Here is a 16,832-nt window from a genome sequence, read left to right as displayed (position 1 = left end):
TAGTGGTTAAGGGACTCTAATCTGGAGAGCTGGGTTTGATTCCCCACTCCTCCATGAAGCCAGCTGGGTGACCTTGGGTCAGTCACAGTTCTCTGGAGCTCTCTCAGCCCCACCCACCTCACAGGGTGATTGTTGTGGGGAAATAATAACACTTTGTAAACCGCTCTGAGTGGGCATTAAGTTGTCCTGAACGGCGGTATATAAATCGAATGTTATTGTTGTTGTTGTTGTTGTTGTTATTGGAATCGTGGAGTGGAGGTGGATAGGGGCGCCTTGTTTGGGAGGCCATAAAATGTCCCCCCAAAGTGGAATCTGCCTGAAACTTGGTGGAGGGTGGGAGGACAGGGGCGAGCAAGTCCCCTGAAAGTTGGTTGCATTTTGCTTGCAAAATGTCACCCCAAGCCACCTAGAAAGATGACTTGTTTTTCCCCATAGAGAACCATGGAGAGTGTAGGAGGATGGGGTCACCTTGTTTGGGGGGGCATAACATGGCCTCCCAAAGTCCAATCTTTCTGAAACTTGGGGGGTAGTTCAAGGAGAGTTAGAAGAAGGGCTCCACCAAGTTTGGTGTGATATGGACAGAAAATGCCCCCCCCCAGACTCCTGGAAAGCCGGGAGAAGGTTTTCTCATGGAAAACAATGGCCGAATCAAGCCGAAACGCGAATACCGAATCGGCTTGCTGTTTCGGTATTCCCTGAATACTGAAACGGTTTCCTGATTCGTTTAAAACCGAATCAGGTTTAACGAAACAGGCAGGCCTTGCACACCCCTAGTAATGGGAAGCCTGTAGAACACTGTAACTTTTAAGTTAAAGAGCCTGCCTTAGAATAAGAGCCCCTAGGGGCATGTACAGAGTGAGGGACAGAGGAACTGTGTTTTTATACCTTTTTTGGAATCCCTTGCTCAGTCTGTTGCTGTGCTGAGTGTATACGTATTCACATTTTCTTTTTATATTGAATTTTTTATATTTATATTGGTGTTTCTCTTGCATTGTGTAATTTGCCTTAGATCTCAGTGAGAAAGGTAGATTATAAATACATAATTTTAATAAATTCTTTCTAATTGCTGGTAGCTTTTTTGCATACCATCTAGACTTCCACCGTTCTAACATGTTATTTAAATCGGTTCCAAGAGAAGAGGGGTGGTATATTGGCACATTCCAGTGGTATGCAAGTGCAGTAAGCAGTAGGAGCATATATCTAAAAAATTTTCATTGTGTTTTCATATCTTGGGCTATTAGGTGAAATATTTATTGTGATTGGGTCGTTTTCCAGTGGGCATTAGCGTGATTGGAGTTGAAATTTGTTACTTTTTTCATTCTCATGATTTTGTGGCCTTCTTTTCAATGCGGAAGGGGAAGAGGACCAATTGGAGGCTCTTGGGCAGCTGTTTTTGCACTCAGCAGTACCAAAGTCACACAGACTACAGTCTTCTCTTTGTACTATGTTTGGGAGATCAGAACAGAAAAACAAGATGCCTGCTTGCACTCCATGTTACTGCCCTAGAGCTGTGTTGATTGGTTGGCACATCTCTGTACTCATTGATCCAATTGGAAGGGAGAAATGCAGCCAGTGGCCCAGGAAATATGAACAGGAAAAGGTTTGCCTTGCTGTGGTGATTGGCCGGCACTAAGGATCCCATTCCCCAAGTGGAGCCAGGGTATCCCTCCACTCCTAGCCTGTTCACCCCACCACCAGTCACCTGGCCGGTGGGGGGGGGGGGAAGGCACAGGCCCAGGCACACACTTGCTGTAATTAGAGAGGCAATTGACTCTGCTGGAGCTCAGATAGCCGCAGGCAAAAGTGTAGCATGGCAGACAATAGAGGAAAGATGGCTGACCCCTGGGGAGCACAGCAGGGGCTCTATGTTGACAGACTCAGTGACGAGAATTACCAGATATGGTCTGAAAGGATCAAAGCTCGGCTCATGGAGCTGGAAGTGTGGGATGCAATGGAAAATCCCAAACCTACGGGGGATGCTCAGAAGGAAGCCGCTTGGGTACAGAACAACAATAAAGCCAGGAGTATTATTATTAATGCTTTAAGTGATAAACAGTTGTTAAGAGTCATTCATATGCAAACTTCTGGTGATATGTGGCAGGAGCTTTCGAAAATGCATATCAAAGGATCATTTAAAACAAAAGTGTTGCTTATTAAACAATTATACAGAATTCAGATGCAGCCTGATAAGGACTTAAGAGAGCATATTCATCATTTTATGGAATTCTCACAAAAATTGAGAGGTCTTGGAAAGCCATTACAAGATGATTTGTCAATAATTTTGCAGACTAGCCTTCCTCAATCATATGCAAATGTTGTGCATGCTTTAGAAATGCAGGAAAACTTAAGCCTGAATCATGTGTTTGCAAAATTGGAGAAGGAAAGACTTAGTAAACAGTTTAATAAGGATCAGTCCAATGAACATGCCCTGAAAGTTAGCTCAAGAAATGATTTCCGCTGCAGCTTCTGTGGGAAACAGGGTCACGTTAAAAGAAATTGCAGGGTGTTTGAATCACAAAGGACCAGCGTTTTTCAGCCACGAGGGAGAGAGACAAAGGAATTTAGGAATGCAGATAAAGTCAATGGCTCACCTAATACTAATAGCTGACTTAATGACAGCAGATCAAACAAGAACTGTTTAATTGTTGCCTCAAAGGATGAAAGTGTATTTCAATGGACCATCGATTCTGGATCCAGGAATCACTTATACAAAGATAAAGAGTTATTTGATGAATTGAATCCACATTATGAGAGGCTCTTTGTAGCGGACGGTCAGAGAAGAGGCCATGTAACTGTGTATTGTGCGCTACCCAGTGGCCAAGTTAGAGAAGTGCAGATTGTTAACTGCCTGTATGTACCTCAGTTGAAAAGCAATCTTTTATCCATCCCAGCAATGGCTCAGAAGGGGATAGATACTGTGTTCAAAGGAGAGAAATGTTTTATTAGCAATGAAAATGAATTGATTGCACAAGGCACATTAAAGGATGAACTGTATATGCTTGATTGCTTTGAAAGGGGAGTGAATCTAGTTAAAGGATGCAACCATAAGAACTGTTCTAAGCTTTTACATAAATGCCTTGCACATGCCAACATGGATTATATATATCAACTTGAAAGGCAGAATCTGACTAATGATTTGCAAATGAGAAAATGTCCTGATACAGAGAAATGTGTTTGCTGTATTCAAGCCAAAGGCACCCGACCTTCTTTCACCAAGCAGAGTGAGAAGCAAACCACAAGAGCTGACTCACAGTGATGTCTGTGGACCAATGGGTACAGCAACACCCAGTGGAAGTAAGTACATTCTGACATTTACTGATGATTTTTCAAGATTTACTGTAACTTATCTGCTCAGAGAGAAGAGCCAAGTACTGGAAAAATTCAAGCTGTACCTAGCACTGGTGCAGAACAGATTCCGGAGAAAACCAATGGCTATCCGCACAGACAATGGAGGCGAGTACATGGAGAAGGAGATGACAAGGTTCCCAGCAGCTGAAGGAATAGAGCATCACCTGACTGTGCCCTGCATGCCCGAACTCAATGGGATAGCGGAGAGAAAGAATCGCTCTCTCACAGAAATGTGCAGAAGTATGCTCCAAGAAGCAGAGCTACCTCAAAAATATTGGGGAGAAGTTGTCAACCCTGCTACCTATCTGCAGAACATGCTACCTACAAAGGGTGCAAGCAGCACACCATTTGAACTGTGGTACAACCGCAAGCCCAGTGTAAGGCACCTAAGAGTGTTTGGATCCAAGGCCTACACTTACATTCCAAAAGAAAAGAGATCCAAGATGGCTCTCATAACAGAAGAAGGCATATTTGTTGGATATGCACAGGGATGCAAAGGATACTGAATCCTCAACCCAGAGACAGACATGGTGAAGATTCACAACGTGGTATATATTGACGAAAGAGAGAAGGCAAGCAAGCCAAACACCACAGGATCTACACCAAGAGAAGCTGATGCAGCACAGCAGCCAGAGATGGTGCAACTGTGTGACCTGACTGAGACACATAAGACATCAGCAGAGCCCGCAGAAAGAGAAGGGGAAGCAGAGCCAAGTGTCAGACGCTCAGCCAGAACAAACAAAGGAGTTCCAGCAGGGAAATTTTCCTACCTGGCAAAAACAGAAGCTGTACCAGAACCTTCTAGCTGGGAAGACATAGAAGGAATGCCAGCAAGAGAAGCAGAGAAATGGAGAAAAGCTGCAAAAGAAGAAATTGACTCCCACCTGGAAAGAGGACGGTAGGATGCAAATGGATCTTCAAAACCAAACTACTCTTGCTTTGTACTTCTGTACTTCTCCATCTGCATCGCTGCAAAGGGATATTCCCAGAAGTATGGAGAAGACTATGATGAAACCTTTGCACCAGTAGTGAAACACACTTCAGTAAGAACACTACTGACCTGACATAGCAGCAGCAGTTGGAATACTGTGCAGGAAAAGTGCATCACCAAGTGTGAATGACTGGAATACAGCCAAAAGACTGGCAAGATACCTAAGAGGCACTGCACAACTGAAACTCAAGTTACCAGCAAGCGACAATCCCAGACTAGTGGGATTCATGGATGCTGACTGGGCAGAAGACACTACAGACAGAAAGTCTACCAGTGGACGAGTGTTCTACGGTGGAGGAACAATCAGCTGGACAAGCAGAAAACAAGACGTAGCAGCATCAACTACAGAAGCTGAATACATATCAGCAATAGAAGCATGCCAAGAACTCAAGTGGATTCTACAACTGTTAGAAGACTTCGGGATAGATGAACCCAAACCTATACAACTCTTTGAAGATAATCAATCATGCATAAAAATTGCAAAGACTGAAAGAATTGGATCAAGAACCAAACATATTGATATAAAAAGTCACATTGTGAGGAACATGCAAGAAGAGCTTGTTGAGCTACAGTATTGTCCTACAGAAGAAATGATTGCAGACGTTCTCACCGAGCCACTTACCAAAGAGAAGTTTCAACGTCTACGTGAAAGGCTGAACTTTGTGGACTTTGTACACTAGACATTGAGAAGGGGTGTTGGAAATTGCTATGTCTGGTTTACTGCAGCAGCAAGAAGGGAAGGAGAGCCTTCTCTGCAGGGGGCAGCAAGGATCACTTAGTTAAGTCAGTGAGAGCAACATCTCTTTTGTTTCCTGGGGGTCATTTCCTTGTCTTGTCTCCTATTGGGCTAAACAGGGCAATATCCTGCTTCTTCTCTCTCCTGCTTTATCACTCTTCTACAAGATGTAGTCAGATAGCAAGGACTCTATCTCTCTTCTTCACTCTCAAGTATATACTTCTTAAATAAACGTTTTAGCCTCTTTAATCAGCACAGCGTAACTTCTCTGCTTTATTTGAACTCTGCCAACAGAAACACGGGGGCACATGAGAAACCGATTAAGTAAGTCAGCCCTGAATATGTCACACGAGAATGGCATTCTCCTGGCACACCCAACGACACGACCTTGACCCCCAGTTTGAGCCCTGGGGAACCTGGCAACTGTAGCTAGCACAGCTCTGCTGATTTTCCAGACTGGAAGGAATAAAGGTGGTTGGTTGCCCAGAAAAAAACATAATAGAAAAACAAGTTGCCTTCCATGTACACTTCCTGGGTTTTGGTTTGTTTTTTTTAAGAAGTTTTTATTGGATGAGGCAATATACAATAATTGATTAATACATTAAACTTATCCTAATTAACGCTTCAACTTAGATATATACCCCACCCTCCTCCCCTCCCCCTTTTCTTTGTTGACTTCCAACAACACTCGAACCCCCCGTTTATTCATAGATATTATTATTACACTGTATTGCTATTACTCTTACCCTGGTAAAGATCTTAATATATTTTTCTTTCGTTAAAGTCTTTTTGTATAAAATTTAAAATCCCTCCAAAGACCACAATTGTCCTTTAACATCGCATTTCTTTTCTAAATATTTCTTAAGCTTCTTCCAATCTTCCAAAAAAGTATCTGGATCTTGCTCATTCAAATTTCTCATTATTTTATCCATTTCGGCCATGTACAACAGTTTCCTTGTCCATTCTTCAACATTCGGTATTTCTTCTTTTTTCCAATATTGAGCATATAAAATTCTTGCTGCTACTAACATATAATATAACAATGTCTTATCATTTCTATTGACCTCTTCTAAGTGTAAAGATAATAATAGCATTTCAGGATTTTTAGCAACATTGTATTGTAATGAGCCTGCTTGCAGGGAGAGCGGAATATAAATATGATAAAATAAAATAAATAATAAAATAATATCAAAGACATTTCAGCACATATTTTAGACCAGAAGTCTCTAGCCTTTTGGCAAGTCCACCCAGGGCCGGGGCACCCATGGAGGCCAGGTAGGCAGTGGCCTCAGGGCGCGGGGTGGTGGAGGGGGCGCTGGAGGAGGCGCGGGGGCAGGAGCGCGTGCCACGGAGCTGCAGCCTCCCAGACCTCCCGCCCCGTGTTGCCGCCGCCGCCAGCACATGCCCCCGGCCAGGCTCAGCAGCCGTGGGCAGGCGTCTGTGGCGGTGCAGGGCAACCAAGCGGGAGAGCTCAGAGGCCACCTGCACGCCGTCCCAGCCGCCTGCTACAGTGATCAGGCTGGCGCACGTGTGCACCCGTCATGACGTCACACGCGACGTCATCACACAGGCCGGTGCAAGTGTGTGCGTGCGCACACAGGGGCGCCCGGCTCGCTGGCTGCTGCGGGCGCCGAAAACCCTGGCGCCGCCGCTGAGTCCACCACATATGAAATAGAGAACGTTCATGATCCTTACATTTCCAACATTTGTTTGATAACTGTTTGTTAGCTATGGCTAATTTTTTCGGTGTTAAGTACCATCTATACATCATTTTATATCCATTCTCTTTAATACTGGTACAAGTTGATATTTTTAAGGTATTTTTCCATAATTGTTCCCATGCTTCCATGGCTATTTCCTTGTTACAATTTATAGCCCACTTTACCATTTGAACCTTAACTGTTTCATCTGTGAACCACTTCAATAACAACTTATACATTCTGGATATTACCTTCCTGGGTTTTGGTGATTGGCTGGGACAGTTTTGTGCTTTGTTATCACATTGGAAGGAATAAATGTGGTTGGTTGCCTGGGGAAAAAATTAGGGAGGAAATGAAATGAGAAGCACTTGTAATCTGCTTTGATGATGTGACACTTGAAAGCACTCAAAATAAAAAAAAAATAACAAAATGTTTGGAGGAGGAGTTTCCATGACTACCAGGAGACCTGGACGAGTGTTTCTGCTCCAGAGAATCTCAAGAAAGCCTCGAAAACAGTTTTCCACCCTGATTTTTGCAAATTGGGATTTTCATTCCGCAAACTTGTAATTTTGTCTAGAGCCCTCCTGAGGTGTAAAAGTTTAAGGTAATGTAGGAAGTGTAATAAAGATCCAAGGCAGGTTAAACAAAAACACTACACCTGGCCATTGAAGAAAGGATATAGGTGCGTTGTAGGCTTACCATTTGCCTGCTTATGGAGGGCAAACCCCTAATGGTTCTTCCTTTTGCCTGCTGCTGCTCCAAGAAAAATAAAGAAAAAAGGCTCTGCCCATGTCATTTGCCCATCACTTCCAAGTACAACCCAGAAGTAACAATGGGTAACTTTAGGAATATCCAGAAACTCTTTGGTAAAACTATTGAGTTTTACCATAGAGTTGCAGTGATTCCTAAAGCTACCCATTGTCACTTCTGGGTTGTTCCCAGAAGTGACATAGTGATGTCGGTGACATTGCTGATATCACTTGCACCCCCACATCCGCATCCCCTGCCAGGCTTGGCAACCCTAGTTCAAAAGAAGAGATATCTTGCCTTTCCTTTTTTGCCTTGCTTTATCCACTTTTTATAATGTAACCATCCTAGTTAAATGCAAGAGCCCATTTCTTTTCTCGTAGGATTATCACTTCAATCCATACATTTACATACAAAGACTCAAGATCTAAAAACTGCTTTTGGGAAGGCACATATGGAGTTGCCTATACATGTAACCAAGGGCTCATTTGGAGGCGGAACGTACCAGAACAGCGTTCCGGTAGATCTGAAAAGAGGTCACGTGGGTTTTGGCCCCACCCACATGATTCCTTTTCCTCCAAGTGCTAGCCAAGTGGGGCTGGGCTCCAAAGGAACATAAGCTGTTTGGATTCATTCTGCTCTGCTACTTTACTTTCATTTGTGACTTGGGAGAGAGGGGGTGGGGGAGAGAGAAAATGAGTGAATGAGTGCAAGCCGAGCGGGACTGGGCTCTAAAGGAACGTAAGCTGCTTGGAATTCATGCTGCTTTATTTTCATTTGTGACTTGTGAGAGAGAGAGAGTGAGTGAGTGTGTGGGTGCAAACAGGGCTGGCTCTTCAGAGGAGAGTAAGCTGCTTTGAGTTCATTCTGCTTTAAGGAAATACCTGGAGATTTTTGCAGAAAGGGGCCTGAGGGGTGGATGTTGCCTTCTGACACACTTCTGGTGATGTCAGGGTGTGTGGCATATGCTAATGAGTTATGCTAATAAGTTCCTGCAGTTCTTTTTCTAGGAAATGACCCCTGAATGTAACCTCAGGTCTGCAGTTAAAAACCTGTTAAGGTAAGATTTGAATCCAGTTCTTCTAGGTACAAACTATCTTCTCAACACATTGGGCTGTACTGTTTTGTTTTGTTTATAGAGATTGAACTGAGTTGGAAAGTGATTAAGACCTTGAGAGGCTTTGTGTATATTTAAACTTTAGTAACTTAAAACTCAGTTCACTATGGGCATTCCTGGTTGGGCATGTGCCTTGAGAACTGGAATCTAAATTTATGAGTGTCTTGGCCTAGAGAGATAACTGGCTCCCTGTACAGACCAACTTTTTCTTTAGAGAATCTAGAATTGTTCTTTGATGCATAAGCTTGTAAAGTCCAAAAGCATCATTCATAATCACCAGAGAATTCTGTTAATTTGTGCATGTCTCATCTGAGATCTATTTGTTTTAACAAGTCTCCAAGGTACTTGATCTTGGGATTAACAGTGTTTATAGAAAAAAGAAAACTTTACTCTTCATAACTTTTCTCATAGCCTCATCCTTAAATCCCAAGAGGAATAACATTCATCTGAATTTAAAGAAAATAGTAAAGTTATCCAAATAGGAAAAAAGTCTCAATGTCATTTAGATTACTTACATGAGAGATTACTTGGTCTTCTGGGATCTTTAACAGAGGGACAGCTTTTAAACGAATTTCAAAATTATATTTCACATTAAAGAAAACAGTAGCTGGGGAAGAATTTACTGTCTTCATTTGTCTGGGATGTAAATTCTGATATCTTAGAGCTTGAATGAGCTCATTGCTTTGTTAACTATCTAGGAAGCAGCAGCATGCTAGTCCATACAGTTTGATTGACAGATATCAGACATTCTATATACCTATAAACACTCCCACAACAAAGTTTTTTGCCTGACACATAGAGTTAGCAATGGATTTAGACAAAGCTAGCAAAATACCCCTCAGTGATCAATAATAGATTCAGTAGACTCAGGTATTCTTAGATTTGCAGTAACAGGAATTCCAGGTAATTTAGCTTTTCTTATTTTTGTGCTTTGTTCATATTTTTGATAAGTAAGACCACATTTCTCTTCTACAGAGGGTGTGAATGTGTTTCCCACTTGTGTTTCCTGTTTCAGTGCTTCATATGTTTATGAGTACCAGTACCAGTCTCTCTCCAGGGAGCTTAAAGCATTCGGGGGAAGCAATGCCAATTGGAAAAATGGCACAAGGGAAGAATGGAAAAACCCTTCCCTAACCCTGTGGCCCTGAACTACATCTACCCACCCACCCTGCTCCATGGCTGCTGTTTGAGAACAAACAATACACGGAGAGTTCCAGTCAAAGAAATTTAAAGTAACATGTAGTTTGGCCCTATATTTTAGTACCAGTTGGGGCAAACATGATGAGATACTAGGAGTTCTGTATATGGAACTTCCCTGAGGTTTTTTCCTTTTAAATACCCAGCTTGTGAGGCTCTGATTTGCATCAGCACCATGGGAACTACATATATGGAACTCCTAGACTCTGATCTTGTTTGATTTGTTGGTGAGCACAGAATGACAAATGCATACAAAACTACAATTTTCAGATTATTCCATAGCTTTATCTGAAGTTATTCCAAGGCCAGAACAGAAATATTTATATATGATTAAAACAATCATTGCTATAGAGAAAAATGTCTAGAGAGTACTACGTCATCGCTGGGATTTATTTTCTTGCCCTTTTTCAATACTCCTGACAATTCCCCTTAATGTTGCTCAGTGCATTCTTGACTGATCATGGCCTGCTCTTGGATGTACCTTCAGACATCCAAGAAATTGTGAAGGAAGGCTGCATCAACTGCTCACTCCCCAAGGACTGTGGGAGGTATGAAAAGGCTCCATAGCCAGAAGACATGGAGAATGGACAGCAATTTCCAATGTTTATTTTTAACACAGGTAAGAAGAGAACCTCATCTAAGAGTATATATGCTAAGGAGGCTGTGTGTACTGTTGATCCTCAAGAAAATGTCTCACATATGGAATAAGGGAATGATGTCATAAAAAGAAACATTCCTACCCTCTGAAATTTGGTCAGATCAGACTGTGGTAGCTACTATGCTGCAGACCCAACATAAGGAGATACGGAATCAAGTAAAAAAGACTGGACAAACTCTTTTTCAAAAAAAATAATTGGCAATTTCATGAGCAGAAAGGTGTGTGTCTGCACGCGCACGCTGTTAAGTCGCAGCCAACATGACAACCCTGTAGAGTTTTCAGTGCAAGAGCTATTCAAAGGTAGTTTGCCATTGTCTCTGCAGAGCAAACCTGGGCCGATTCCAGACAGCCCTCCCCATGCCGAAACGTCGTGCATCGTTGTGCGGAAAACGCGAAATATCGCATTTTCTTGCACGAGTTTTGCGCGACGTCACGCGACGTCGCGCAAAACTCGCACGAGAAAACGCGATATTTCGCATTTTCAGCGCGACGATGCGCGACGTTTCGGCATGGGGAGGACCGTCTGGAATCGGCACTGGACTTCCTTGATGGTCTCCCAACCCTGCTTACCTTCTCAGAGCTTAACAAGATCGGGCTACCTGGATTATCCAGATCAGGGTAGAAAGGTGGTACAGACATTTTTTGAAAAACAAACTATTATATCTCAAAAGGGGGGGATAAAATAAAATGGAATACAATATAAGATGTCATGCTTGGATGTCTATCTGTGTTTTAATTTTTCAGCAGTTGAAAACTCAGCATAGGCTCGTCTTTATTTAATGTATTGAAAATATCTCTGTGTCACCTCAAAGGCTCTTAATTACTAGCATTGCAGTTTATACTCATTATACTCATACTCATTACAGTTTATACCCATTATTCAAAGTGAGAGCAAGAGAGTAAAAAAGAAATAGTTATAAAGAGTGAAGGTTTTGGATTCAGATTTCAGGGGCTCTTTAGGGAAAATGTAGCAGACAGAATATAATTTGTCACATGTCCAAAATAAAATGTAAATATGCCACTCTAGAATCTGGAGGCTGCATAAAAAGCACCCTAGCCTCTGAAGCTAAAAATAACAAAATAACAGAATGCTGCAACCAGAGTGTTGACTGGATTTAGGGACCATATCAGTATCACTCAAGTGTTGATCCATCTACACTGACTAAATAGAATAAAAAGTGTTTCCAAACCCTCTCTAAATGGAAATTGTCCCTTCTTATTCTGTCAGCTGTGTGTGCTAATGCTACACTCTTTCGCAGGTGTTCTTATCGATGAGCAGCATACACTCTGTGAAAGTTATCACTGCAGGATTTGAAAGATCAGTGAATTATTTTCCACTAACCACTTTAACCATGAGAACTTCTGTTGATGGCTGTTGATGGCTACAGCTAGAACATTCCGCTGCACTGCCAAATTAGTGAGGGAGCAGCCATGTTCATCTGCTAAATAAAAAAACTCAAGGGGACTCTTGTGGCATCTTAAAGACTTATTGAGGTTTATTGTGGCACAAGCTTTTATGGACTAGAACACATGAAGTATGTCCACAGCTGGCTGATCTATAAGTGCAGCAAAACCAATCAGGAGTCTTGTAGCACTGTAAATACTAAATTTTATCACCCTAATAACTCTTGTAGTTCTTAAAAGCTTTCAAAGTTCCTTCATACATCTCTTCCAATTTTCCTCTTTCCTACCACCATCTTCCTGTCATCAGCCAGAGTTGGCACAATATCATTTTTAACTGCTGTCTCCCCTCTCCCCCATTTCCCTTTAACAATACCATGAACAATAATTTGCTCTCATTCCTTCTCTTTGAATAGTTTCTGTCAATTAGACATCAAGGATTCTCTTCTCCATTGCCCTTATATTCTGCTACCTTGTCATAAGAAATGCAGACTTTGCTTCCCTCAAACATTACGTGAGCTGTTTGTCACAAACCTGGGAATATAAAAATCTGCTACACTAAATTTTGGTGATTTTTTTTAAGGAAGACAGAGATGTCTCTATAAGACAGAGATGTTCCGCCAGGCATATGGTGGAGGCTAGGTTGGGCCCCCACTGGCCACACTAAAGATCTGTCCACCACCCCACATATGAGCCAGGGCTTGAAAAGCAGTATTTTACCATTGCCATCTGAAGAGAAACTGTACTGTATAAAGTTGTTTTAATGTTATTTGTATACTGTTTTATCTGTTTTTAACTGTATTTATGTAATTAGAAATGTTGTACTCCACCCTGAGCCCGCCTGGTGGGGAAGGCGGACTAAAAATCTAATCTAATCTAATCTAATCTAATCTAATCTAATCTAATCTAATCTAATCTAATCTAATCTAATCTAATCTAATCTAATCTAATCTAATCTAATAAATAAATAAATAAATAAATTATTATTATTTCTCTGAGCAAATTTTAGTTGTTTCCAAAGGTGGAAAGCTTGAAACTTTTCAGATATTTCAAGAACCTTCTTCAGTTATCAAAACAAAAATAGAATAAAATAGAATGTATTACTAGTACTACATGTTTAGGGCCGTTTCCACACTACTAACCTTCAATTGGAACGCTGTGAAGAAAACCCGGAAGATAGCGTTTTCTCGCGCGAGTTTTGCACAATGTTGCACAAAACTTGCGCAAGAAAACGCTATCTTCCGCGTTTTTTCTGCAACGTTCTGTGGCATTCTGATTGAAGGCGAGTAGTGTGGAAACGGCCTAGGTTTGGCTAGTGATCTTGTGAGATTTTCTAAGGCAAGGATAATGCATGAGACTCTGTTTAGGTAATTTACACACCTGCTTCATCTAATAATATGGAGAGTTAAGACCTGCTTCACCCAACTGTTTTTTAATAATTTATGAGAACAGCTATACAATTAACTGTTCTCTGGCAAACAGAAAAGTTCAGCCACTAATGTTCAGCTTCAATACTGTGTAAATTTAAACTGCTTAAGGCTTACTGAAATTCAATAGAACAGTGCAGGATTGCAGCCTAGGAAAACAGGCCACAGTGTTTGTTCATCATTCTTCCATCGCTGGTTCCTTTAGAGTCAGTAGATCTTACCTAATGCTGGGAAAAATTGGTTACAATTGATCAAACTATCTGTTTTATTATAATCACAATAATTATTTAGATTACTAATGCACATATAACGAATCTACTGAATGATATATTTTACATTTCACATCATCTGCATTGTAAAATTTCACAAACACTGGCAATTTTTTTCCTTCTCTGGTTCATTGCAATACAAGGTGTTAGGAGAGTTTAACTTCCTACCTATTTCTCTAATGTGTCCTATCTTTTTATTCTGCAGCAGGCATCATCATATCCCTGTTTACATGGAGACGGAAAACCAAACTGGCATAACACAGTTCCACTTCCATCCCTTCACATCCCTCCCTGAGATGAGGTTGCTGGTTTTCTGGGCTTTTCTGATTTTGTATCTGCTCAGCATCTTTGGAAATGCTGCTATTGTGATCATTGTTTATATTTCACAGTCTCTTCATACCCCAATGTACTTTTTCTTGACTAACCTGGCAGTTTTGGAGATTGCTTATTCCTGTACCATTGCCCCACTAACTCTGGCTAACCTTGCAAGAAAAGTCTCCATATCCTTGGCTGGGTGTGGTACGCAGATGTTCTTCTTTACCTTTCTGGGAGGTGCTGACTGTGTCCTGCTGGCTATCATGGCCTATGACCGTTATGTGGCAATTTGTCACCCATTAAGCTACACTCTCATAATGAGCTGAAGAGTATGTGTGAATCTTGTAGCTGGAGCATTGACTATGAGTTTCATGTTTGGTTTTCAGCTGTCTATCCTGATCTTAACCCTGCCCTTTTGTAGGGATAATGAAATTAACAATTTTTTCTGTGATTTTCCTGCTGTCATGAAGTTAGCATGTGGTGATACACATGTTCACCAAGTTACTCTTTTCATTACTGGTGTCATTGTCCTTACAGTCCCTTTCCTTCTAATCTGCCTATCATATGTCTTCATAGTGACAGCCATCTTGCGCATCCACTCAGTTGCCAGCCAGAAACGAGCCTTTTCCACTTGTTCTTCACACATAATGGTCGTCCTATTACAGTATGGCTGTGGCAGTTTAATATACTTACGTCCCAGTTCTAGCTACTCACCGGAAGAAGGTCGAATGGTGTCTGTGGTCTACACTTTTATCACTCCTGTACTGAATCCACTGATCTATAGCATGAGGAACAAGGAGTTAAAAGATGCATTGAGCAGAGCCTTGAGAAGAAAAGTGCTGTCCTAGAGAAAATGACAAGAATTAGACCAATGATCAGGAAGTATCACACCAGCTATAGTAACAACCTGGTGAGATTAGGTCATGGATGGGTGCATAGGCTGTCTGAAAGTCCTAACTAGAATGCAATGCTCTTTGCCTGCAACAAGTTGAAGGAAATGAAACAAGTCCCTGGCTGCAAGCAAGCAATAGAAGGAAGACATTTGAGCATATTCTTGATGGACAGAATTTGTGTGTATATCTAGCTCCAGGAACCAATATTCCTATCAAAAGTCAGTTTCCTGAGTATGTTATGAGGCACACAGAGAAAAGTGGTTCAAGAAAGTAGTGAAATAATGTTTTATGAGTAAAAAACAGGCAATGGATGCCTACAAATCAGACTGGATGGACATGGTTGGATAAGCTTGGTAGAGACCTAATAAAATTAATATCTGTATTAAATAATGTTGATGGAAATGGTTGAGTGATGGAGATAAATGTGTGCATACATGCATGTGTGTGTGGGCACAAGCGCGCGCGCACACACACACACAGAGTTTGGAATAACCTTTGGAAAAGCCTTTCATTGCAAAATGTAGAGAATTTAAAACTAATGCAAAGGAGATAATTGATGCTGTTGATAATTGTTTTGATATAGAAAACAGCATATAATTATTACGGAAAATTCCCTGCAATTTTTGGAAAGTGAAATGCAAATGAATTTTTGCAATTTACATTCGTAAGTAAGAATATGTTATAGAAAAAGTGCATTTTTCTAAATTATTTAAATGCTACTGTGATAATTTTGCAGATAGTTTTGTTGTTTGACTTCTGAAGTGTTTTTGTGAAGTGTGATTTTTATGTTAAAACTATTGATTTTAACAGGTTTGTTGCCTTATTTTATTTATTTACTTCATTTGTATCCTGCCTTTCTCCCCAACGGGGACCCCAAGCAACTTACATCATTCTCCTCTTCATTTTCTTTCTTTCTTTCTTTCTTTCTTTCTTTCTTTCTTTCTTTCTTTCTTTCTTTCTTTCTTTCTTTCTTTCTTTCTTTCTTTCTTTCTTTCTTTCTTTCTTTCTTTCTTACAATTTTAAAGATTTTATTTAAAAAGATGAGACGTGAAAATAAGAAGTGCTAATAAAAGATTATACAGATATTAGATTGGAAATTGTGTTGAGACTCCTACAATCCTGTATAATCCATACATGTAGAATAGTTTTGAGAGTTAAACAAGCAATACATTTAAACTTATGTTGACTTAATAAACAAAAAAAATATTCTAAATTTATTATACCTAAGCATAGATACATCATAATTCTCCTTCCTTCTCCTTCCCTCCTTCCCTATTCTTGGTTAGTTTTAGTTATGCAAACTTCTATGTCAGTTAATTTCTAACTAAGTAATCAAAAAGGTCCTTCCCTTTCCCCCAAAATTCAGCTATCGGTCTATTATGTAAATAGGCAGTCAATTTAGCCATTGATGCATATTCATAAATCTTATGTCTTCACTCTAACACCTCAGGGAAGATACCTGTTTTCCATTTTGCTGCAAATAATGCTCTTGCTGCCGTCACCATGTAACAGAAAAGATCTCCCTGTTCTTTTCTAACATTAGTTGGCAGGATATTTAAGAGCATACTTTTCGGATTTAATTCAAATCTAAGTTTAAGAATCTTTTACATCTCTTCATGTATCTTTATTCAATATCTTCATGTTTCCACCACATATGATAAAATGTTGTATTCATACTCTTACATTTCCAACAATGTCCACTGTAACCCTTACTGATTCTCACAATGTCTTTGGGAGTAGCATACCATCTAAAAAACATTTTATACCAATTCTCTCTCAATAACTGGCAGTCTGTAAATTTTATGTCCTTAGTCCATAAATTTTCTCATAGGTCCATTGAGATAGTTTCTTTGAAGTTTTGCATCCATTTTATCATACAAGTTTTTACTTGCTCCATTTCTGCATGGTACCTTATTTGGCTGTACTGAATATTAAATTGTACCATCAAGCAGCAGCATTAATTTGGATTACAGATTGGATTACAAATCCAAGGAGTAGAAGAATCAAATTGGAGACAGTAGATACCAAAGAAG

At 40.6% G+C, this 16,832-nt stretch overlaps 1 pseudogene; it reads left to right on the top strand.

Annotated features, from left to right (window-relative positions):
• The first annotated feature begins 13,821 nt into the window (after positions 1–13,821).
• On the top strand, positions 13,822–14,754 carry LOC129323488 (olfactory receptor 10V1-like; annotated as a pseudogene).
• The last annotated feature ends 2,078 nt before the right edge of the window (positions 14,755–16,832 follow it).

The sequence above is a fragment of the Eublepharis macularius genome, chromosome 2 (genome assembly GCF_028583425.1).
Source record: "Eublepharis macularius isolate TG4126 chromosome 2, MPM_Emac_v1.0, whole genome shotgun sequence".
In the NCBI taxonomy this organism is placed as follows: Eukaryota; Metazoa; Chordata; class Lepidosauria; order Squamata; family Eublepharidae; genus Eublepharis; species Eublepharis macularius.
Note: the sequence above shows the minus strand (reverse complement) of the source record. Positions and strands in the feature narration are given on the sequence as shown.